This window comes from Caretta caretta, chromosome 4 (assembly GCF_965140235.1).
Source record: "Caretta caretta isolate rCarCar2 chromosome 4, rCarCar1.hap1, whole genome shotgun sequence".
In the NCBI taxonomy this organism is placed as follows: domain Eukaryota; kingdom Metazoa; phylum Chordata; order Testudines; family Cheloniidae; genus Caretta; species Caretta caretta.
In genome coordinates this window covers 132,024,862-132,049,288 of record NC_134209.1, presented here as the reverse complement: position 1 = coordinate 132,049,288, position 24,427 = coordinate 132,024,862, and the positions used below count along the sequence as shown (strand labels likewise).

Here is a 24,427-nt window from a genome sequence, read left to right as displayed (position 1 = left end):
ACACCCCAGAATGATATTACCCTTTTTTGCAACTGCATTACATTGTTTACTCCTATTTGTGATCCACTATAACCCCCACATCCTTTTCAGCAGTATTACTGCCTAGCCTATGAATTTCCCATTTTTTAGTTGTGCATTTGATTTTTCCTTCTGAAGTGAAGTACTTTGCACTTGTCGTTATTGAATTTCATTTGGTCTGAAATCAGAAAATTCTCCAATTCGTCAAGGACATTTTGAATTTTAATCAAGTCATACAAACTGCTAGCAACCCTTCCGAACTTGTTGACATACTTCCAATAAGTGGAGGGAAAAAAACTTCAGAGATATAAAGAAAAGAGGGAAAAATACAAGTTTTATTATTTATATTGCGGTAGGGCTTAAAGTGTACAGGATAGTGTCCCAAAATATAAGATGGCATGGTTACTGTCCAGAAAAATGTATGGTCTAAAAAGTTTTCAAGGGAGATTTCAAGGGATCTGATCTCACTTATCTCCAATATTCCTTTGAAATGACACTAGCAGGAGACTGGTTTGAGGTCAGAATCAGGAAGAATATTACAAATGGCAGGTGAAGCTTCTCCTCTGCAGATCATACCATCAATAGGAAAGCTGGGTGAAGGAACAGAGAGGAGGCTGGTGATGGGGGAGTGGGAAGAGTGTCACAGTTTCGGGGCAACTGCATGTGCAGTCCCCTTCCATGGTCACTCAAGGGCACCCACTTAAAGGTTTGCAGCTCCCAGCTGTCACCTCTCTTGGGCTGAGATCTGCATCTCACTCCCTTCTTACTGGGGTTTTAAGGTTGCACTATGATATCCCCTAGAAGCCAGACTGCTTAAAAGGCCAGCACCTGCACTTTGCTTTCTCTCCAAAAGCTATTATCAGTGTAATGGCCCACAGTTGCAAGTTACCACACAGCAGCTTCTAAGAAAGCATGTTTTTACTGAAAGGGAAAGCATTATAGAGAAAACATTAAAACAATAAAATAACCTATAATACTATTTCTTTTGTTTTTACAGTGCAAATATTTGTAATAAAATATATATACAAAGTGAGCACTGTATAATTTGCATTCTGTGTTGTAATTGAAATCAGTATCTTTCAGAATGTAGAAAACATCCAAAAATATTTAAATAAATGGTATTCTATTATTGTTTAACAGTGCGATTGATCATGTGATTAATCACGATTAATTTTTTAATTGCAATTAATTTTTGTAATCGCTTGACAGCCCTAAAAATTTTATTGTTATAAATGAGTTCATATTATCCTAGCCTTTCTGGGACACTCATCTCAATTTGAAAAAATATAAGAACATTAAACTGCAAAGTCAAGGACTCAAAAGTTTGGAAATGCCAGAATTAAGGTTTCCTGTGCAACCTTAATTTGGCTCCCCTCTGGATTATGAGACCGACTTTAATTACATGATCACATATTTTTTCCACAGGACTGCTGCTTCCGTCAGTACACAATATAGGCAGTGGTCACTTAATAAGCAGCTATTCAATATTTTGTTTTCTCCTCACTGTTCAACATGTGGCTGTAGGCCTTATTCGCTACACTGTTCAAACCCTGCTCTGAAGGCAGAATTAATTTCCTCAAGGACTTTTCTATGGCACTTATCACTATAATATCTGAGTATTTAACAAACATTAATTTACCTTCACAGTCCATCTGTGAGGTGAGGGAGTTTTAGTTCCTTATCTCTAAAAAAGGGGATAATGAAACACAGACAGATTTTTCAATTTACCTAATACAAGTACTGTAGTGCAATCTCTTTATCATGAACGTTGAAGCAAGGGAGGGGCTGGGGGTAAACTGCAAGGGCAGCAGGGCTGGGGAGGGGGTAAACAGGATCCCCCACACACACCCCTGCCCACATAGAGCGGGTACCTACCTTCTCCCTGGTTTTAGCCCATTCTCTTTGTCTCTCTCTGCACCAAGCTGAGGGTGGGGGTGCACTGAGAACAGGGCTGGGGATGCAGGGTCTGGGAGGGAGTTAGGGTGCAGTAGCAGGCTGGGGGCTGGGGTGCAGGGTCTGTTCAGGAGCTAGAATGAGGGAGGGGGCTCAGGGTTGGGGCAGGAGGTTGGGGTGTGGAGCGCTTACCTGGGGCAGCTCCCATTCGGTGCGAGGGGTGCAGGTGGGTATGTGGGGTAGGGGAGGGTACAGGAGCTCCCGTTTGGTGCTCAGGGTGGGGGTGGGGATGGGGGGGGTGCAGGAGTCAGGGCAGAGGGCTGGGGGTATGGGCTGGGGCCATGGGGGGCAGGAGTCAGGGCAGAGGGCTAGGGGTGTGGGCTGGGGTCACTCCCAGCTCCCTGCCCTGAGCAGCTCATGGCAGGGGGCTGGAGGGGGTATGCCCTGATTCCACCCCCTTCCCCAAGGCCCCACCCCTGCCTCTTCTCTGCTTCCTCATGCCAGCAAACAGCTGATCAGCAGCAGGGAGAGAGTGAGAGGGGGAGGGGCAACCCAGCACTCTGGGGGAAGAGGCGGGGGAGGCCCTTTAAATTGACGCCTGGGGAAGCTGGTCCACCCCGGTATGGCGCACCGGCTCTTACCAGCTTACTTGCTCCTCTGGGTACCCCCTAGATCCATGGAAGTAGCAGCTCCTTTCTCTGCTTTGGGCTGCTGCCTTCTGCCCGGACAGAATGATTCCTTCCAGAGCCATAGTAGCAGTAGCTAGATCAACAGCTGTGGCTCAGAAGCAGGTATAGCAAGGCCTCAAATTTCTGTAGTGGATGGTGCTACAGAATCACTACATCCAGTCTCCTGTTCCTACCACTCCCATGCAGCAGCACCCCCCAAAACCTTCTGAAGTTCCAGAAGACTGGCAAGCCAAATATGGAAGACAGTGAGGCTGGCAGAGATAGCACATCCCACTGCTTCTTAAGGGCAAGGGGAAATCAGTTTAGAGGAGTATCGGAGGGATACCTGCTTCATCTTATGCCTGCTTAGACTCTGTTGGTTGCCTTACACAGGCATGTGGTTTCGCTGCAAAGCATTTGGGTGTCAATAGTGCTGTTCCCCCACTCCTTGGGCCAGATTCTCTCCTGCAGTCCAGCACTGCCTGCAATATGGAGGGGGAAGGCTCATGGAGCCTGAGGGCTGGGTTGTGCTGACGTAGAGTATTTTAGGGCTTTAGACAGAGATGCCCCTAGAGTCTCGTGGCCAGTGGAGGATAGGGATAGCAGAGCTCTGACCTGCCCCACCTCCTCCCCATCCCCAGAATGCCCCACTATGCCAAGGATGGCAGTTGGCTGGCTGACTCAGGAGCTGCCTTTACTAGTTTTATGCCAATGGGAGCTCCCCTATGCCAAGCAATACCCTGACAGCCACTAGGGGCCAGATTCCAGACCATTTGCAGTGCAAATGGACCAAATCTCAGTAGAGAATGTGGTCTTGGGTGTATCCCAGGCTCTTAGATATGTCAAACATTTGCTCATGTGCATAAGCAGATGGCAAAATTCAGAAAAATCAACGTGCTTGCAGGGGAAAACAGTCAAAGTGCTGCTTCAGATTCTTTTCAATTCATCTGATCCAAGAAAGAGTTCAGCAGTCACCGTCTTTCTGAATCTCTAACAGAGATTGTACTGACGCTGGGACTAATGAGAAAGCTATTGCTTACCGCATAGTCTTATTAAAGGCTCACTCAAGTCTAGCTCAGAGGAGATGTTGCCTCATAAGAGAGAAGGGTCTGAGTAGAAAAGGCAGCAGCAGTTAACATTGCAAGGAAAATAATATTAATATCCCGGCAAAGAAAAAGACGATTGAGTGTCGCTGCTTATATGGCTAATTGTCTTCACAAATAAGATGCATTGTGGAAAACAGCAAAGAAACATATTTACCATAATCTAATTTACTTCTCTGTCACAATAAAATGATCAACTTGATAAAGTAAGTGGGACATTTATCTTGTTTCCTTACAAGCGGACATGTGAACTTTTCTGTCCTGCCAATTTGTATTGATCCTATTCACTTTGTTTCCCCTCTAATAATCCTGTAATAAAATCTGACGCATAATTTGCTGAAATAATTTTTTTCATTATACTAAATCTGATCTCATCAGTACTTTAAGATGTACTGCAAACAGTGATTTACAATAGTCCCTATTCTGCTGCTTTGTGGGTATATCGCTCTATTTAATATCCTTTTTGTTTGTTTTAAAAGCTAACCTACAAACCCCATGTGTTTTTGAGGAATTTTGGAATGCAAACCACTAGAGAACTAAAACAGCATATGGCCTGAAGTGTATACCACATGACAAATTGTACTGAACCAGGGGTGTATTTAGTTCATGCATTTTTTAAAAGAAAATTAAAAAATGCATCAGCGTTCAGAAAAAGCTGAAGCCCATCGATATTAAAGTTGATTAAAGCAGAGCAAGAAAGCTTGCACGTTAACATACTCCTATCTAACCTATCATTCCTCAGAACACATATGTTTTCATTTTAGCTGCTTTATATAGGTTGTAATTCCATCATATTTTCTTGAAAAAAATTCTCATCAAGATTGTGGGCTTTGTGGCAGAGTAGTGGGTTCCCTCCGCATTACATAATACATCATTTTCTATCTTCAGTTTTGAGAAAAGCTGGAGCAACTATGGGGCCAGATCCTCCAGTCCAGGACCTGAGGTCAGGAACCAAAGGAGGCTCTGAGCTATTTTCATGCCCCACTAATCCTGGAGGCTCCCAGAGCTCTGTTGAAATTTGAGCAGTCCCAAAGCTGATCTAAATTACATGGGCATAATGGCCTCTTGGGGCCATTTTGCCAGTTGGCCATAGACAGATCACAGAACGTTCCAGACACACCACCTCCCTCCTTGACACCACCACATCATACTACTTAAGACAGCTTAACACAACCCAGAGATTCTTTTATACTAGGGGAATGAATGTTCAGATAGATGAATGTGTCTGCTTTCACTTATGGGAAGAGGATTCTAGCATGAACTAAATCCATTCCTGGCTGGTGAGCAGAAACTGTCAATAATGCAGAACCCTTCTACAGAATTTAAATTGACTGGTGCAAACCTTGATGGGGATTTGGGTGGTGTAGAACTGGCTCTGGTGGATTCCTCCGCTGTGTGTCTGCTCAACCATGTCACGGCAGCGATCCATGTATTAATAATGCTCAGCCAGGTTAGCTTTATGTCTGTCTGTTTCCAGCATTGCTATTTACGAAGGGAAAACATTTGCTCTAATTTTGAACGCACTTGAACAGCACAAGTTCAGTTAATCAGTTCTAGAATTATTGACTTACGTGAAAAGACTGAAAAAAAATATGCAGCTCCTAGTCTGACCTAACTCTCATATAGAAATGCATTTTGGGGAGCAGGCTATAGTTTACCTACAGAGGTCTAACTATTCACTGTAGGGGAGTGTGGAAAGGGCACAGACAAGGAGATGAAGATAAAGGATATTTTGGGGTTTGATGCAATGCCCGCTAACATCGATGAGAATCTTTCCACTGACTTAAATGGGTGTTAGGTCAGGCCCTAATGCATCGCCCCCTCACAATTTCACTTTCCTCTGATTATTCATGCTCCCTATAACAACAACCAACAAAATTTTAATGAATAAAAAACAAACAGGAAATTCAGCTAATTTATGGAATTTTAAATGTTTTCTTACACCAACTCCTTCCTTTCATCACCAGGAATCTGCAACCTGCTTGGGAAGTTGTGCTGGAGCGGGCAAAGTAAGAGTCCCGTTTCTCTGTTCATTATCTGTTTCTGCCATGATGAAGAGGCTGAATGTTTTTACTGACCCACTCGGCAGCAGCATATGTAATCAGCATGTATAATTCTGGGTGTATCTCTGCATGTAGCTGTAGCACTGAAGAGCTCCTGCCAAGATTTCCCTGAGAAAAACTCAACGACAGAAAAATATCCTCTGTAATTACTGTTGTTAATTCCCTGTGATACACACTTATGCCTGAGGTTCCTAAGCTAAATGAAGAAAACAAAAAGCAGTTGTTCCTTTCTGAATGTAACCAAAGGACAATTACAGTCCCAAGGAAAACCTTAACAATCCTACAAAAAAGCAGACAAAAACGTGGAAACAGAAATCTATCAATGGGGTCTCCCGTGTAGGAAAAACACCAGCTACACAGAAACCCTCCCTCTCCTCTGCCCCACATCAAAATATGGAAATGCACAGAAAATCTATGCAGTCTGAGAGCTAGTGAGAGCTCTGGGTAGCACTGATTTATACAGAAGACCAATATTTTCCATCTTAACCTTTATAGTCATCTCAAAAGATCTTAACATTTTCGCCACCAAGGGCACACCATGGATTTTCCTCCTGGCTAATCCTGCCCCTAGTTTCTATTTGTAAATTGAAATAAAACCAATGTCTCTGAAACTTCATTAAGTCAGGAATAATAATATACCCCCCCCCCATAGAGTGAATCCAGATAGTAGCACAGCTCAAAAACTGTCTTCTAGGTGGAAACTCTCTATTTCCCTCTCGTCTATTCAGTTTCATTTTCACGCTTGCAGCGCCAGATGCTTGGCACTGCCAAAAGCCATGGAGATGTATTATTAATTTTAAATAGCTACAGCACTTCCCTTAGGCTCCTAAAACAGTCTAACTGGCACATATGCAGCAGCAACTACACCACCCTTGAGGCCCTACACTGAACTCTTAAGAAAAGGAAGAAAAGGCAAATGGACAAGAGTATCTCAAGTCAGTCACACCTAAGAAACAGTATGAATAGAAGCATCCACTCTAGATATAGCGGCAGCACTGTTTGAATAACTTCTACACGGGCCACTTGGGCTTGGGTCAGTACCTCCCAAAAGATTTTCCCATTATGCTCTGACATAAACAGAATCAACATGTCTAGCTATTAGCATCTTCCCTGTGATTTGTCTAACTATAAGGCGTGGAGCCCTTAAGCCCTTAAGCACAGCAGGAGAAAGCTGTGGCAGTGATTCTGATGAAGTGGAGAGTACTGGGAGCGAGTTTACAATAAAATAACTTTCCAGTCAGAGCCAGCCTATTCGAAGGCACCACTTGTACTACTGTGGTATGCTATGTACCTTCTCCTGCCCTTAGGCAATAGACGGAGGGGAAGATAAGCACTGTATTCTGTCTTTGATCCTTCCATTGCAAAACTTCTATTAAATTTCCCAGGGAAGAGGATCAAGTCCAACAAGTAAGCAATTTGACAACAATTGTGTTGGGAATTTCTGCTCACAACCAGAAAGAGACCTATCCCAGAATAGAACAGTGATTAGGACACTCACCTGCAATGTTCCTGCTCCGCAGACTTGAACCTGCATTTCCCATAACCCAGGTGAGTGCCATGTAAACACCTTTTAAAATCAAAAAATTTTTCACACAACACAATTGTTGTTTTCTGACCAGCCCCAATCTCTCTCTCTCTCTCTCTCTCACACACACACAATGAGACAGAACATTTTTATATTCATTGTATCAGTTGACCAAAATGAGGATGCCTAAATGCCTATATTTGGGTCACTTATGTTGCTCAGCACTCAGTGTCTCAGATGGGGTAGAGACACTTGGTAAATAAAATTATTTATTATAATTAAAAATAGTGGAGGAACATTGCCTTTCCACTCTAGCTGGCTAAGAGTTTTAAGCACCTAAACCACTTGCTGGCTAGCTGGCAAGTAACTTATCATAGCGCCCTCTTAACAAAGATGTTTTGTACTCCAAAGTGTACCTCCTTCTGCTCAGCAGACCCCTTATTTGTCCTATCCTTTGTTTTCCAAGTTGCCAGCATAATTCACCCAGCCAGCTGCTCTCATGCTGAGTTAGCCTCAGTCTTGTCATGGACAGAATATCATTTAGGTTTACCATGGCTCAAGGATATTTCAAGGCTACCCCAGGTCACTAACCTTCAAAGCAGTGGCTGGCTGCAGAGAACTCTTCCACATGTGGCCCCACTGTCAGTACCTAACAGCAGGGGAAAGATGGATGGGGAAAAGAAGGAAAATAGTATTTATAAAATTTCACTTTGCCCCTTTTACATCCTCCCCTCTTTTTGCATGAAGATGTTCCTAGTTTGGTCTTGATTGCTTACATTTGCAAACTAGGCTATATCATGGCCTTCCTGGAATTGTTTTGAAGATGCTCTTGCTATTTGTTGGCTTTCTAGGCATATATTCATGGTAAAATGCCTGTTTGGCATGGATCTGTTTCCTTATTTTTAATAGGAGAAAATCCACTTGGTATTTACTCGCTGTCTCTGCCCATTGTCACAAGATAGAACATCTCTTGGCACTGATCAACTGCCTGTGTAGGTGAAGTGTCCACTTGGCATTTGAAGCTTTTTATTTACATTAAGTAGCAGTCTTCTCCATGTGGAATGCCATCTGGTGGCCAAGTTAAAGAGTCACATATAAACAATACATCCCTGCATTACGTTCCAGTAATTTATTGTATGGTGATAGCATTTCAAAGGCTTGTATTGTATATATTGGATGTATAAGCTTCTGATTTAAATAGGCATTAACAATAGCTACCTGCAACCTAAGGTCAAAACCAACATGTGAAGAAATCCACACACACATTTCTTGCATCTGTGGGAAGTGGAAAAACTTGTAGCATTCATATATATTATTAACCTTTCTACTTGCTCATCTGTAAAGTAGTCCTATGGACACCAGACTAGACAATCTCCAGGGAGGAGTGCTTAAGAAAATGCACAATCTGATTCAGAACTGTTATACTCTACCTTTGCCTGGTGAACCACTGTTGATTTCAAGGGACTTCTATTGGTATAAAATTGGCGTAACAGTGTGGAATCAGGCCCACCAAATAGATTCTATTGTTTTAAGATTAGTAACTTTTCTTGAACATTCGGGACTTAAAACATAATGCCCCAACAGTACCTGGGAAACACATTTACTATCCAAGAGGCAATTTCTCTTGTCCCCCCTTCTCTAGTGGTGTCCAGGAGCAGTTCCCTTATGATGCTACCTCATAGGTGTTGAGAAGTGGAGGTGAGACAACACTGGTATTCTTGCCAGGTGCCCAAGTCTCTAGCCACAAGAAACAGATTAATTCTTATTAACTTCAAAGGAAGTTACTCATTTCCTGCAGCAGGAGAATAGGTCCCCTAGGTTTTTCAGTTCTCCTCCCCTCTGCTGCCCTACACAGTTTTCCCAAGAAGCTTCAGGAGTGACACTGACAACATTCTCAACAGCTTTCTCAGATCCAGCAGTCAATAAGCCTCACTCTGTTGCTGCTTTGGAGTCTTAAGAGCAATAGAATCAGCAGTGGCACAGAGTCCATTTCTGATTGTTCTGTGGCAGGGAGAGAAGACATGCCCTTCTCGCTCCCATAACTTCTCAGCCATCAGCTTCTGACTAACCTTGACCATTAAACGTAATAGTCCCTGTGCCCTCACACTGCTGCTCTTCAGAACATTATTGGGCTGCTTATCAGTTTTATTTGGTTACTCCTACTGTTGGCTGTCATTTACTGGCCAAAGGGAGTTTTATTCATCCCTGGCAAATGAATTTTTCAAGCCAAGTGTATAAATACCAATATTTTCTAGGTAAGCTTGTTGAAACAGACTTTTCAGACTGATGCCTGCTTGCAACTTGCAGTAAGTGACTCACTGTGTTGATCACATTGTATTATTTTACCTGGACAGTATAATATAATCTTACTGATGTAATCATCTTTGACATGCAGAGCAAGGAGCTGCAAGTCCAGAAAATCTAAAATGATGCGATTTCCCCAAGCATGTTAGAAAAAAATAAGAGGGTTTGTTCCTAAACCCCCAGGCTCAAAGCGAGAAACATCTGTTTTATTAAATAAAACTCAGTAAGTTTAGTTCATTTTTCATGAGATTTTACATGCATGAATTAGGGAATTAATGTAGTTTGAATTTTATACTCTTTATATTTTTTCTGCTGACCAATCTCCACGGTCCTTATGTCCCCTCAGTTGCTTCGTAGAGGGGAAAAAAAGCATGTTCCTTACGCAGGAATAGGGGTTAGGCCAGCCATGTGGAGGGGAAATTAGTTTCGAGTACTACTCCTGCCCCTCTTCTGTGATTTTACAATGATTGCCCTACTTTTCAAAAAGCCACCAATTTCACCCAGCTCTGCTGATAAAGTATTTTTCTTTGTGATCAGGTCAGTAAACAAAAGCAGAAAGACCTTTATGTCACCATGACTACTTGACTACTAACCAACCAAAACAGAGGGTTTCATAAGGGCATTTTATAATTTCCTTATTAAACCCAGGTTCTACAAAGGATACCATGTGTCTAGCTAATGTATTCATTTACCTGGAGTGCCTAAGATCCACCTAGCTCTTGCCAAGCTGCTGAATTAATGATGATAGCTCTGCTGTTAAATCAGTCTCACCAATTTCCTCCTCCCTCCAGACACGAACAGTTCTGTTGTGTATAAGTCAAAAGGAACCACTGGTAACTAGCTCTTACTTTAAGCATATTAAGGCTACTCTGTGCCCTCCTTTTACTCCGCCCAGCTGGGAAGTGAGGCCCCACACTACCTTCATTCAGCGTATCTAGATCTGGGGTCCTGGTGTGATTCTTTCCAGATGTGATCTCTGTGCCTCATTCTGCCCCAGTGATATCAGTCAGAGCTTTACCATTGATTTCAAGTCGCACCCTTTCAGGGGAAGAGCTGCAGTAATTTACTTCCCACCTGCAGCAAGAGAAGAATTGTGACGGTCAATTACAGTTTTTTTCTGAGGCAACAAAATTACACGCTGAGCTTAAGGGGTAAATCTAGTCCTCAGGTTTTTAAGCACAAATATAGGTTACACAGGAGTGAATATAAGTGCCAGTTCTTACTCTGTATAAAATCTGACCTGTGCTGGGCATTCTATTTTCTTTGTTTACTGAAGGGAAATGTCTTTGAGACTTGGGCTCTCAGATTAAGAAAGTATATTTCCCATTAAGGAGTGATACAAAAGACTATTACGTGCAAAGTCTGTTCTACTGTTATTATTTTTATTGATTTTCCATCTGCCAGACCTTGGTAGAGCTGCATTTAAAAATCACACTTTAAGGGAGGTTAAAGATAAAACTGAGGATTGGATGAATTTGCTAAGAAAAAGGATTTCTTCCAGAAAGTATCCTTGGAGTAATCCACGGAACTAAAATTGTATCCATCTCTAGAACTTCCTCTATGAATACACACATCTTCCCACCTCCATTGGAGGGCTCCTGAAGGAATCAATGCATTAATGTATATAAAGTGTTCTGATACCATGATGATGGGCAGGACAGAAAATCCTATAAATAAGTAATATATTGAAAAGGGTTTGAAACTGGACAAGAGTCAAATTCAAATTCATCTCATCCCTGGCTCAATTTGAGCCTGATCTTAAGCTCCTTCTAGGAGGTGCTGAGCACCCTTAACTCCCTTTGATGTCAATTAAAGTTGAGGGTGATCATGACCTCACAGGATCAGACCCTTTGTCAGTACTCCCAGGTGGAAAATCAGGTAAAAAGGAGGAGGTGCCTGAAAACCCACTACTGAAGTTGATCTTGGATATATAACACATTATAAAAGAAATAAAAGTGCATTCTCTCTGTTTTTTTATCTACTTTCCTCATATCCATCGAATGTTCCCCATTAGTTCACACTACCACAAGGTGGAAAGACAATCTGACATTCTAAAGGACACTAAGGGATAAAGAGATTGTTATGGTTTATTAAAAGTAAATTTACATTTGATTGCAGGAGGGGGACATCAGATATCTCCCTTTCCCTACACAGGGATGCACTGGAATTTACTCAACATTAGATCATGCAGTGGAAAGTGTTTTTAAGCAACCACAGAAGATGAGGCAAAGAGTCAACCGAGCCACACAGTATACACATAGCTTGGCAATGCACAAAACCTGGATATTTAAAAAACCTACTATGTATTTTACTGCTGATATTTTCACATTCACATATGTGAAATAAATGTCTTTGCAATGCTTTGATTTGCTACTGTTTAAACTGATGAAAGAAGAATTATTCCAAAGCTATCCCAAAAGCTTTTTGGGGAACAGCTCAGATTTCAGCAGTTAGAGGTCAGCAGCAAATATATAGCAGCACCTACCTATAAATAAGGAAAGCTACGATTTGCATGGGTAGTATTAGTTTTGAAATCATACTAAGAGCTGATACAAAGAGCTGCACCAAGGAAGCCATTTGCAGTGCACAACAAATTTTATTGTTCCTACAAACACAGCTACATATTCTTGAGTGCCATCTAATGGCACCTTATCTATTAACTCTTTATATATATGAAGATATAGGACACATCTACACTAGCCACTGTTCATGCATCTATGAGCCAGCTTGTCCCATAACCCCCCTATTGTCCACACACTTAAACCTCAGAAGCACATGTCTCAAGATGAGTAGAGGGCGAGTAAACTAGCATGCCTGAGATGCGAGGGTGATCAATGAGGTGGCAAAATTTGAAGACGATACAAAATTACTTAAGATCGATAATAACAAAGCTGACTGCAAAGAATTACAAAGGGATCTCACAAAACTGGGTGACTGGGCGACCCAATGGCAGATAAAGTTCAATGTTGATAAGTGCAAAGTAATGCACACTGAAAAATATAATCCCAAATAAGCATAAAAAAATGATGGAATCTAATTTAGCAGTTACCACTCAAGAAAGATCTTGGGGTCATTGTGGATAGCTCTCTGTGAAAACACGTGCTCAATGTGCAGCAGTAGTCAAAAAAGCTAACACTGAATGTTAGAAACCATTAAGACAAGAATAGATAATAAGACCAGAAAATATCAAAATGCCACTATATGAATCCATGGTACGCCCACACCTTGAATACTGCATGCCGCTGAAGTCACCCTGTCTCAAATACATATTAGAACTGGAAAAGGTCCAGAGAAGGGCAATAAAAATGATTAGGGGTTTGAAACAGCTTCCACATGAGGAGGGATTAAAAAGACTGGGACTCTTCAGTTTAGAAAAGAGATGACTAAGGGGGGTTATGTCAGAAATCTATTAAATCATGACTGGGGTGGAGAAAGTGAATAGGGATGTGCTATTTACCCCTTCCCAGAACACAAGAACCAGGGGTCACCCAATGAAATTAATAGGCAGCAGGTTTAAAACAAAACTTCTTTGCACAACAGCCATCAACCTGTGGAATTCATTTGCACAGGATGTTGTGAAAACTAAAAGCATAAGAGGGTTCAAGAGAGACTTAGATAAGTTCACAGAGGATAGGTCCATCAGTGGCTATTAGCCAAGGGATGCAACCCCATGCTCCGGATGTCCCTAAACCTCTGATTGTCAGAAGCTGGGACTGGACGAGCTCTCAATAAAATTGCCCTGTTCTGTTCATTCCCTCTGAAGCTTCTGGCACTGACCACTTTCAGAAGACAGGGTACTGGGCTTGATGGACCATTGGCTGATCCATTATTGCAATTCTTATGATAATATGTTATGCATTGCTCCATATTTGGAACTGCAGTGCGGAAGCCATGGTATTGTCATGTCCCATGTTGCTGAGCTGAGTCTTCAGGCAACCCAATAAAGTTTGCCTAGGAATTCACATAGGGAAGTGATCCCACAGAGTTTCTGCTTTTCAGGTTTGTATGAGCAGTAAATACATCGTCTGAGGAGGCTCTTGATACATTACAAGGTAGAAAATACGGATAGTGAGGGAAGTCAGGATTTGGTACTGGAGGAACAGCTTGCCAAAGAATTGGAGAGTGCAGTGGAGGGGGAAATGAAGAACAGTGAAGAAAGTTGGCAGCATGTGTCCTCCAGAAGAAGGAGGAGGAGAACCAATATACCCCCAACACAATTGTTTCCAGGTTTCCTGCACAGGTACTACTGTTAAGAATGCTTAGAAAGAATCACCTGAGGGAAGAGATCCTAAGGAGACCCCATCGACTGGAAGACATGGGATGTATTTTTCTAGGGATGGGGATTCCATGACCACTTCCAGGAGAAGGATGGAGGTAGTTGGAGTCTCCCTCCTAGGTGGACAGAATCATCTATCTGTCATCTGGACTGGGAATCATGAAAAGTGTGCTGCTTGTCTGGAGCTAGAATTCAGAATATGATGGAGAGTCTGCAGAGACTCCTCAAGCCCTTGGACTGCTACCCCTTTCCACTTATCCATGTGGGCATGAACGCTACTTCCAAGAATGACCTTGAATGGATCACTGCAGACTGTGTGGCTCTGGGAAGAAGGATAAAACAATTTGGAGCACAAGTGATGTTCTCGTCCAGAATAATGGAAGTAAATGTGTGGTTACGCAGGTGGCATTGTCACACCCTGATGGCCCCCTCCCTCAAGGGGTCCCCTGGGGTAGGCAGATCAGTATTGTATATATATTGTTTATGCTGTTGCAAGCATTGCAAGGCATTTTGGGGAAGGGTCAAAGGTACGTGAGTGGGGAGTGGAAGCTTCCTTTGCAGATCATGAGAGGCCGGGGAGGGGGAGGGGGAAGGAAAAAGAGATCAGAGAACGGGTTAACTCAATACTTCAGCTTGCTCTGTGTGAAGATAAGACTCTGGCCCCGGCCCAAGATTATGGGCTTGACAAGAAATCAGCAGCTGCCCAGTCGTGAGAAGAAGAGAACTAAGTTGAGCAGAGCTGCAGAGATAGCAGCGAGAACAGTGAGAGCAAATGAGATGGTGACAGCAAAGGCCAATAGAAGGGAAAACAAAGTCTCCGGAGTTGGGATGTTTGGGAAACCGAGGAGGCCACAGCAAGCCGGTTGGACTGGCACAAACAGCATCAAAAGCAGAGGTCCCTGAGTGGAATGCCCCCCAAAGGAGCCCAGGACTTAAAACCCTCGGAGATCAACAGCGGATCCTTGGACGACCTGGGTCGAGGACACCACTCCCATCCACCCTTCCCCCCCTCTTCTTCTGATGTTACACCCAGGCCTGGACAGTCTCAGGTATTGTGTGTGTGAGTATGAAAATGGGTTAGAGTTTGGGGGACTAACACTTTCTTTCTTCCCCTGAGTGACGTGGGAGCATTCCCAGCACACTCTGCTGTTATTTTATTATTTTATTCATAAAGCTTTAAAACTTAGCCACTTGATGTGTTCCGTATTTCCTCCCCAAATGATCCTAAGGCATCAGCCTGATCAATTGATACCCCAGGCAGATTGGTAACAAAAATCTGTCACAGTGTTGGTGAGAGGGCTTTGGCTTCTTAGACATGAGCTTATGTTCCAAGAAAGAGGATTACTGTGCTGGGATGGGCTCTATCAAACACTGAGAAGAGCATCTTTGGACATCGTTTGGCTAACTTGATAAGGAGACATTTAAACCAGGTCCTGTGTGGGGTGGCTGGATTTTTGTCACCAATGGACATCCAGACTCAATGACAGAGGGAAGGGGCTAAATTTCTGGAGAAGGGACTAGAAATCATAAATGCGTTAGAAAGGCAACAAGAAAAGCAACAGGGCAGTCTGCAAAATATCTTATCTAAAAACCAAAAGGGATATGTACAGGAAATGGAAGGAGGGGCATGTTACTAAGGAAATATATATGGGAATAACATGAGCATATAGGGATAAAACCAGGAAAGCCAAGGCAAAGAATGAGTTACACCTGGCCAGGAATGTTAGAGACAACAAGAAGGGGTTCTCCAAATATGTCAGACAAAAAAGAAAGATCAAGGACAGTGTGAATCCACTGCTCAGTGGAGAAGGTGAGCTGGTAACGGAAGAAGATAGGAAAGCAAAGCTGCTCAATGCCTCAGTCTGTGCTTCAGTCTTCTCACAAAAAATAACATGTGACTGGATGACTAGCGAAGTTACTACAGACAATAAAGGGGAAAGGATGCAGAGAAGTAAAGAACATATCAGAGATCTTCTGACTAATTTGAATGAATTCAAATCAGTGGAGCTGGATGATATTCACCACAGGGTACTGAAGGAATTAGTGGAAGAAATCTCAGAGCCACTGGCAATAATATTTACAAGCTCATGGATGACAGGAGAGGTCCTGGAAGACTGGAGGAGGGCTAACATAGTGCCCATCTTTAAAAATAGGGGAAAGGAGGAGCCAGGGAACTATAGACCAGTCAGCCTGACTTTGATACCTGGGAAGCTACTAGAGCAATGTATAAAACATTCAATTTGCAAATTTTCCATCTAGCAAGCAGGAAAGGCCATTTAATACAATTTAACTCCTACTGTTTGTTATAGCTCATGTAATGCAGCTTCCATTATGTGAAGCACTAATGGCAACACAATATCAACTGCTCTGTGACGATGCTTCGCATTATGCTGTCTCGGTGGAAAATTGCTAAACAAATCACGTGAGCGGTCAAAAAGTACAATTAGCTTGAAGATCATGAATAATTCTTGTATCACTATATAATGCAGGAGCTGCAGGTTATGTCACATTGTAGTTGGAGATGCTGTACGGCCAGTTCACCAAAGGAGAAAGGAAACAGGGAAGCCAAAAGAAAAGCTTTAAAGATAAACATCAAGAGATGTGGCATCTACACGGTACACTGGGAGACAGTAGCCCAGGATAGGGATAACTGGTGAAAGACTTGTCAGAGAGGGAACGTCCACTTTTGAGGAAAATCACCTTGCCCTGGTCACAGAAAAATGCCCGAAAAAAGAGGAAAGACGACTGTCACTCAGCAATTGTGGCCCAACCCCATCTTACAGCACCACCTGCAATGTCTGCCAATGAGCCTGTAGCTCCAGGATCAGACTCCTCAGTCACCAAAGGACCCACAAAAAATAAACACCGGTGAAAGTCATCATCCTCGACCTTGAGGGATCGCTGACAAATTGGAGATGTAAATGTTCATGCTGGGCACTTGGATATTATGCTGACAGTCTCTATATGAGGAACTAGCTAGATTAGATGAACAGGCAGTCCACAGCTAGTGATAAAATTCCCATTGATTTCAATGGGAGCTGGATCAAGTGCTCATATTACAGATTGGGCATCTGGGTATATAAGCAGTTTTGTAGGTATATTGCTACAGTGTTTAGTAAGTCAGATGTACACAATACCATATAATAAATATCAGCACTAAGATATTCTTATATTCACATTCATAACAAACAGAATTTCAAGCATAGCTTCATTTGCTTTCACAGTTGCTAGGATGCACAGAGGTGGAGATGGAAATTGCAGAATCATTGCTTTCATGCTGGAATTTATCTAATTCCCTTAGGGTAAAACGATTGTCACAGACATCAGCTAAATCCTCTCTCTAAATCACCAGTATCCACTAGGCTGTTCACACTCAGAAGCCCTTGTATAAGGTGCTTCGTCCTTTCCACTCCTATTTTGTGGAGTGGAGATGGTGTTAGCACCCCTAGTTTAAATATTCAGTATCTTGCAGGGTTAAGGACCTTAATCAGGCTTAATAGATGAGTAGCTTTAAGAAGAAAATACATCTATATTAGTAATATTGATAACTGGAACTTTTGATTGTAAGATTAGGATTAAGATTTAAAGGATGAATCCAGTCTGATTTCCATGGTAAATCTAAATAACTGCACATTAACTGTGATAAGAACAAAGAACCCCCTTCATTTTATTTATGTGTGAACTTAATTATTTACTTTATGGAATTCCATATGAATCATAGGCAAACAAAACCAAATGTCAAAGCTCAAAGAAAAGTGGAGCAATAATCATATACAACCTAAAGCACAAAGATAAGGAAAAATATGAAGCCTGTATCCAAATTAAGGTTTTGGATAAAGTCAACGTTATTAATAAATATTTCACGGAAAAAGTACAGGCAATGATAGTGGAGAAGGACCATAATTCATAGAACTCAGTGGAATGTCCAGAATTACAAGAAGGTCCTGTTAGTGGTCTCACTGCCACACCTATGTCAGGGGTATTAATCAACCAAGTGCAATTCATGCATATCCCTGTGGTGTTAAATTTGTCTAATTGGCAAATAAACGAATTTAGTTATTGTAAAGACACCAAAGTGGCATCTTTTTTCTCAGTACTCCTAGTGGATAAGATCACTGCTTATCAACAATGGGTACAGGACATTGCTAATTTGGGTTTGGAGATACACAGCAATCTGTATGCTCCTAGAAAAAAAACAAAAAACAAATCCTTTAGGAATTTTAAATAGGATCACAAAATTGTTTGGCACAGGAATGTCAATTTGAAATAAGGTAAATTAAAAAAAAATCAAAAAGCATATCAATTATATAATCCAAAAAAATAGTGTGACAAAATTCCTGCTCTACCTTGGAGGGTCTTGCATTTATTGGCGGATTTGCTCGCCTTGGAGCTTCACGACAGCCCTCAGCTTGGCCGTTTTTCTGAACCCACAGTCCAGGTCGACACCTCCTGTGTCTGACCAGGAGTTGGGAGGATTTGGGGGGAACCCGGGCCCGCCCTCTACTCCGGGTTCCAGCCCAGGGCCCTGTGGAATGCAGCTGTCTAGAGTGCCTCCTGGAACAGCTGTGCGACAGCTACAACTCCCTGGGCTACTTCCCCATGGTCTCCTCCCAACACCTCCTTTATCCTCAACATAGGACCTCCCTCCTGGTGTCTGATAATGCTTGTACACCTCAGTCCTCCAACAGTCCACGTTCTTACTCTCAGCTCCTAGTGTCTCTTGCTCCCAGCTCCTCACACGCACACCATAAACTGAAGTGAGCTCCTTTTTAAAACCCAGGTGCCCTGATTAGCCTGCCTTAATTGATTCTAGCAGCTTCTTGATTGGCTGCAGGTGTTCTAATCAGCCTGTCTTAATTGTCTCCAGAAGGTTCCTGATTGTTCTGGAACCTTCCCTGTTACCTTACCCAGGGAAAAGGGACCTACTTAGCCTGGGGCTAATATATCTGCCTTCTATTACTCTCCTATAGCCATCTGGCCCGACCCTGTCACAATAGCTAATCAAGTAATTGATCCAATGTTAAAAGGAATTTATGGCTTATCAACTAAAAACAATTTACAGTGTATAATATACATAAAATCACCAGATTGTTTAATAAAACTCAAAAAAAAATCCAATGAATTGGTAAACTATAATAATGATCATTATCTTGGAAAAAATTGTGTTCAGCATATACAAAATATGTAATCAACACCATTAAAAATACATTACAGTTTTGAAAACTAAAAAAGGTACCAAAATGCATTAAAAACCAATACATTTTGATTTGGTATTGCCCACCATATGTTCAAAAGCGTGGAGGAAAAAAAGTTGAATGCCAAATGAAATGTAAAAACATATAATTCAGGGCAATTAGAAACTTGGAATCTGTGACACCACATCCCAATCATAATACATGTTATTTAAGGAAACCTTGTGACATGTCATGATCCTTGTATGTTTCATTCACTCTATCGTTACCAGTGTTCAATCCAAATAAGAATGTGTTTGACCAATTAGCTACTGACCAGTCCATAGGCCATCTAAAAGATGATATTTACAAGAAACAAATGCAAGTATCTCCACTGATAGTGTATCATTACAATACCTAAACATGGAGAGTTCCGCAGATGGCTTGTTGCTCTCAAAAGGAGCATCAATCGATCTGTAGGTGTAATGTGTTTAAGATAATAACTCCACTATGCGGTCAACCTAAAAGGTACCAATGAGATTTACTGGCAGTAACAGCAACACAAATTTCATGTCCAGTACAACTAGTAAATGGAAATATCCTATAAAACAAATAGGCTATGCGGGAAAAGGGCAGTATTGCATGGTAACTAATCATAAAAAAATCTATCATGGTCAACGTAGATGTATGGTCACAAATCCAAATTTTTGTTTTAAGCCACAAGTGCCTACAACAGTTGTTCACACAACAATATCTCTGATAACCATTTTATTTTTAAAAGTGGGTATTTTAAGTAACCCTGATCATCAAAACTTGACTAGACAAAGTAGTCCAGTTTTTCATGCATATATACCACCACTAACCTTACAACTAAAACAATTGTTAAAAAAATTCACATTTAATTAAAATTAGTAATAATGTGAATAAAGCAAATCAAGCAGTTAAAATTTTAAATAGAGGCATTTCACAAAATAGTACACCTGAAAAAATGGAAATTACATGAAAAGAAGGGATTATTGGTCACAGTAGTCTTACTATGTGAACCATCCTTGCTGTATGTTGCATGAAAGAAAAACTGAAAGCAATGCGCACAAGAGGGGTTAACTCCTTGCCGCATATGACTCCGCCTGTTTCCTTTCCCTTGTTGTCAACTGTTACAGCCCCTGCAGCAGCTAGAGCTAATACAAAAAAAGTATATAAAAAAGTAGAAACTTATTAAAAAATGCAAAGTATAAATCCACATCAAGTTCCAGAAGCTCCATATAATTATAACTATCTACCACAATGCAAAAAAGTAATTATTTCACCAGTTTAAAAAGTCCCTAAAAAACCCTTAATCCCTATAAAATAATGGCATGCAAATAAAGCTGTTAAATTTATACCTAAAGATTATATGTAAGTTGCATATAAAATTTAAGTATTATATTAATTAAATTTGCTATGTGCTATTGTATTAATCACTGCTGTCATATATATGTGACAGGGCTCTTATCATCTAATCATCACTTGATAATGAGATAATTCTCACCATCAAGGGGAGGAATCAGAGTAGCAGCCGTGTTAGTCTGTATCCATAGCCAATGATTTTTTAGTATCTGTCATAAATATAAAGGGAAGGATAAACCCCTTTGAAATCCCTCCTGGCCAGGGGAAAGCTCCTCTCACCTGTAAAGGGTTAAGAAGCTAAAGGTAACCTCGCTGGCACCTGACCAAAATGACCAATGAGGAGACAAGATACTTTCAAAAGCTGGGAGGAGGGAGAGAAACAAAAGGGTCTGTAAAAAGAAAAGGAGTACTTGTGGCACCTTAGAGACTAACCAATTTATTTGAGCATGAGCTTTCGTGAGCCACAGCTCACTTCATCAGATGTGTACCGTGGAAACTGCAGCAGACTTTATATACACACAGAGAATATGAAACAATACCTCCTCCCACCCCACTGTCCTGCTGGTAATAGCTTATCTATTAGCTATTACCAGCAGGACAGTGGGGTGGGAGGAGGTATTGTTTCATATTCTCTGTGTGTATATAAAGTCTGCTGCAGTTTCCACGGTACACATCTGATGAAGTGAGCTGTGGCTCACGAAAGCTCATGCTCAAATAAATTGGTTAGTCTCTAAGGTGCCACAAGTACTCCTTTTCTTTTTGCGAATACAGACTAACACGGCTGTTCCTCTGAAAAGGGTCTGTGTCTGTCGGTATGCTGGTTTCTGCCAGGGATAGACCAGGAATGGAGTCTTAGAACTTTTAGTAAGTAATCTAGCTAGGTATGTGTTAGATTATGATTTCTTTAAATGGCTGAGAAAAGAATTGTGCTGAATAGAATAACTATTTCTGTCTGTGTATCTTTTTTGTAACTTAAGGTTTTGCCTAGAGGGGTTCTCTATGTTTTGGAATCTAATTACCCTGTAAGATATCTACCATCCTGATTTTACAGGGGGGATTTCTTTATTTCTATTTACTTCTATTTTTTTATTAAAAGTCTTCTTGTAAAAAACTGAATGCTTTTTCATTGTTCTCAGATCCAAGGGTTTGGGTCTGTGGTCACCTATGCAAATTGGTGAGGCTTTTTATCCAACATTTCCCAGGAGAGGGGGGGTGCAAGTGTTGGGAGGATTGTTCATTGTTCTTAAGATCCAAGGGTCTGGGTCTGTAGTCACCTAGGCACATTGGTGAGGCTTTTTACCAAACCTTGTCCAGGAAGTGGGGTGCAAGGTTTTGGGAAGTATTTTGTGGGGAAAGACGCGTCCAAACCGCTCTTCCCCAGTAACCAGTATTAGTTTGGTGGTGGTAGCGGCCATTCCAAGGATAACGGGTGTAATATTTTGTACCTTGGGGAAGTTTTGACCTAAGCTGGTAAAGATAAGCTTAGGAGGTTTTTCATGCAGGTCCCCACATCTGTACCCTAGAGTTCAGAGTGGGGGAGGAACCTTGACATGGTGGCACAGTGGTGGGATTAACCTGAAATCATTTTGAGATCCAGTTGAGATTTTTTGAACTAGAAATACAGATTTTAAAAAGGAATTTTTAGGAAGTCCAGAAAGCAGTTGAAACTGAAAGCAGATTGTTTTTTCTCTGCTTTGTGGCCAAGCAGAGACAAAAGGGGATTATCTTGTGAATTGCAGGTTTTCTTTGCCTGGAGGCAGGGTACTTAACTCCTGCAGGGAAATTCACAGTCTTCCAACCCAGAGGTTTTTTTTTCTTTTCTTCCTAAAAGTAAATAGGGGGTGTGTGTTCTACCCATTTGCTTTTTCTTTGGGCTGGGTAAGCAGGTTTCCAAGTAGTTGGAGGTTTTTTGCTTTAATTTGGGCCCAGAGCAGAGACAAGGGAATTGTCTTTTTCTGTAGGCTGACAGTCACTATCAGAGAATAGGTTTCAGAGGAACAGCCGTGTTAGTCTGTATTTGCAAAAAGAATGAATGTGATGCTGATGAAGTGAGCTGTAGCTCACGAAAGCTCATGCTCAAATAAATTGGTTAGTCTCTAAGGTGCCACAAGTACTACTTTTCTTTTATCAGAGAATAGGTATTCTATTCCAGCACAGCAAAATTTTACAGCCACGTTTTGTTTGTTTATTTCTAAACCTCGGGTGTAAAGTTAGTTAAAAACAGAGAGGTTAGAATGACCAAATCCTCAGCTCGACTACAGCTGGAATTAGCCAAATTTCAGGCTGAGGAAAAACAAAGGGAACATGAAAGACAGATAGAACTCATGCGGCTGGAGAAGGAGGTACAGGAGGCTGCCTACAAGAGGGAAATGGAGGCAAGGAAGCATGTGGAGGAGGAGAAGGAAAAAGAGAGGAAGCATGTGGAGGAGGAGAAGGAAAAAGAGAGGAAGCATGTGGAGGAGGTGGAGAGGATAAAGGCCCAGCAGAATATACCAACAAACCCTAGCAATCCTTCTCCAAGTACCACTTCCCATCCCAGAAAGTTCCCCACCTACAAGGCAGGTGATGATACTGAGGCCTTCTTAGAAAACTTCGAAAGGGCCTGCCTTGGATACAACATCTCTACTAACCAATACATGGTAGAGCTGAGGCCGCAGCTCAGTGGACCCTTAGCTGAGGTGGCAGCTGAAATGCCTAAAGAACACATGAACAAGTATGAACTGTTTAAATCCAAGGCGAGAGTCAGAATGGGGATAACACCCGAGCAGTCTCGTCGGAGGTTCCGAGCCCTAAGGTGGAAACCAGACATGTCATTTACCCGACATGCCTACCACATTGTGAAACATTGGGATGCCTGGATATCAGGAGCAAGTGTTGAATCTCCAGTAAATTTGCCCTTCCTAATGCAAATGGAACAATTCTTAGAGGGTGTTCCTGAGGAAATAGAAAGATACATCCTAGAAGGGAAGCCCAAAACTGTAATCGAGGCAGGAGAGATTGGAGCCAGATGGGTGGAGGTGGCAGAGAAGAAGAAAACTGGTCGCAGTTGGAGCGGAGACCAGAAGGGACCACCCCAGACCACACCCTATTACCGGGGGCCGCCCAAAGCCCCACCTACCTCCCAAAGAACCCTCCAGACCCCTTATCGTCCCACCACCCCGTTCTCCAGCAACCCTCCTCGCCCCAGTGACCCGTCAGCTGGACGATGTTTTAAATGTAACGAGCTGGGGCATGTAAAGGCCAACTGCCCCAAGAACCTCAACAGATTACAGTTCATTGCACCGGAATCACACCAGAGGTCCACAGGCCCAGATACCTCCCAGATACCCTTGGAGCGGAGGGAAACTGTGAGTGTGGGCGGGAAGAAGGTCACCGCGTGGAGGGACACCGGAGCACAAGTGTCAGCTATCCATGCTTCCTTAGTGGAGCCCAATTTAATCAACCCAGAGATCCAAGTGACGATTCAACCCTTCAAGTCCAACTCTTTCAATTTGCCTACAGCCAAGTTGCCTGTCCAGTACAAGGGCTGGTCAGGAATGTGGACTTTTGCAGTCTATGATGATTATCCCATCCCCATGCTGTTGGGGGAAGACTTGGCCAATCATGTGAAACAGGCCAAGAGGGTGGGAACGGTCACCTGCAGCCAGGCTAAACAAGCCGTGAGGCCTAGCTCTGTTCTGGAAACTTCTATCAGGACCCGGTCAGAGGTGATGGACCCGGACCCCAGGCCAATGTCTGCAACAGCAGTAGTGGATCCAGTCCCAGAGACCCAGACGGAACCAGTCCTAGAACCGGAACCAGCCGAACAACCAACACCAGACCCCGTGTCAGCACTGAATCCAGTACTTGCAACCTCAACACCAGAGGGCCCCACCGAACCTGAACTGGCAGCAGCCGATAACCCTACACAAGAGGCTCAGCCGGAGCCTGAATCCCAACATAGTGCACCAGCGGAGAGCGGTTCACAGTCAACAGAAACAGCTCCATCCCCTATATCGCTTCCAGAGGGACCAAGCCTAG

The 24,427-nt window shown here is 42.4% G+C and overlaps 1 long non-coding RNA gene across 1 annotated transcript in view; it reads right to left on the bottom strand.

Moving 5' to 3' along the window:
* The window catches only part of LOC142071789 (uncharacterized), a 74,859-nt gene extending 64,217 nt beyond the window's left edge, over positions 1 to 10,642 (bottom strand). The window contains exons 1-2 of the long non-coding RNA XR_012667982.1: positions 10,494 to 10,642; positions 7,862 to 7,919 (exon numbers count right to left, since the gene is read on the bottom strand). This is a non-coding gene — a long non-coding RNA (uncharacterized LOC142071789). The remainder of the gene's footprint in view (positions 1 to 7,861; positions 7,920 to 10,493) is intronic.
* Positions 10,643 to 24,427: the final 13,785 nt, after the last annotated feature.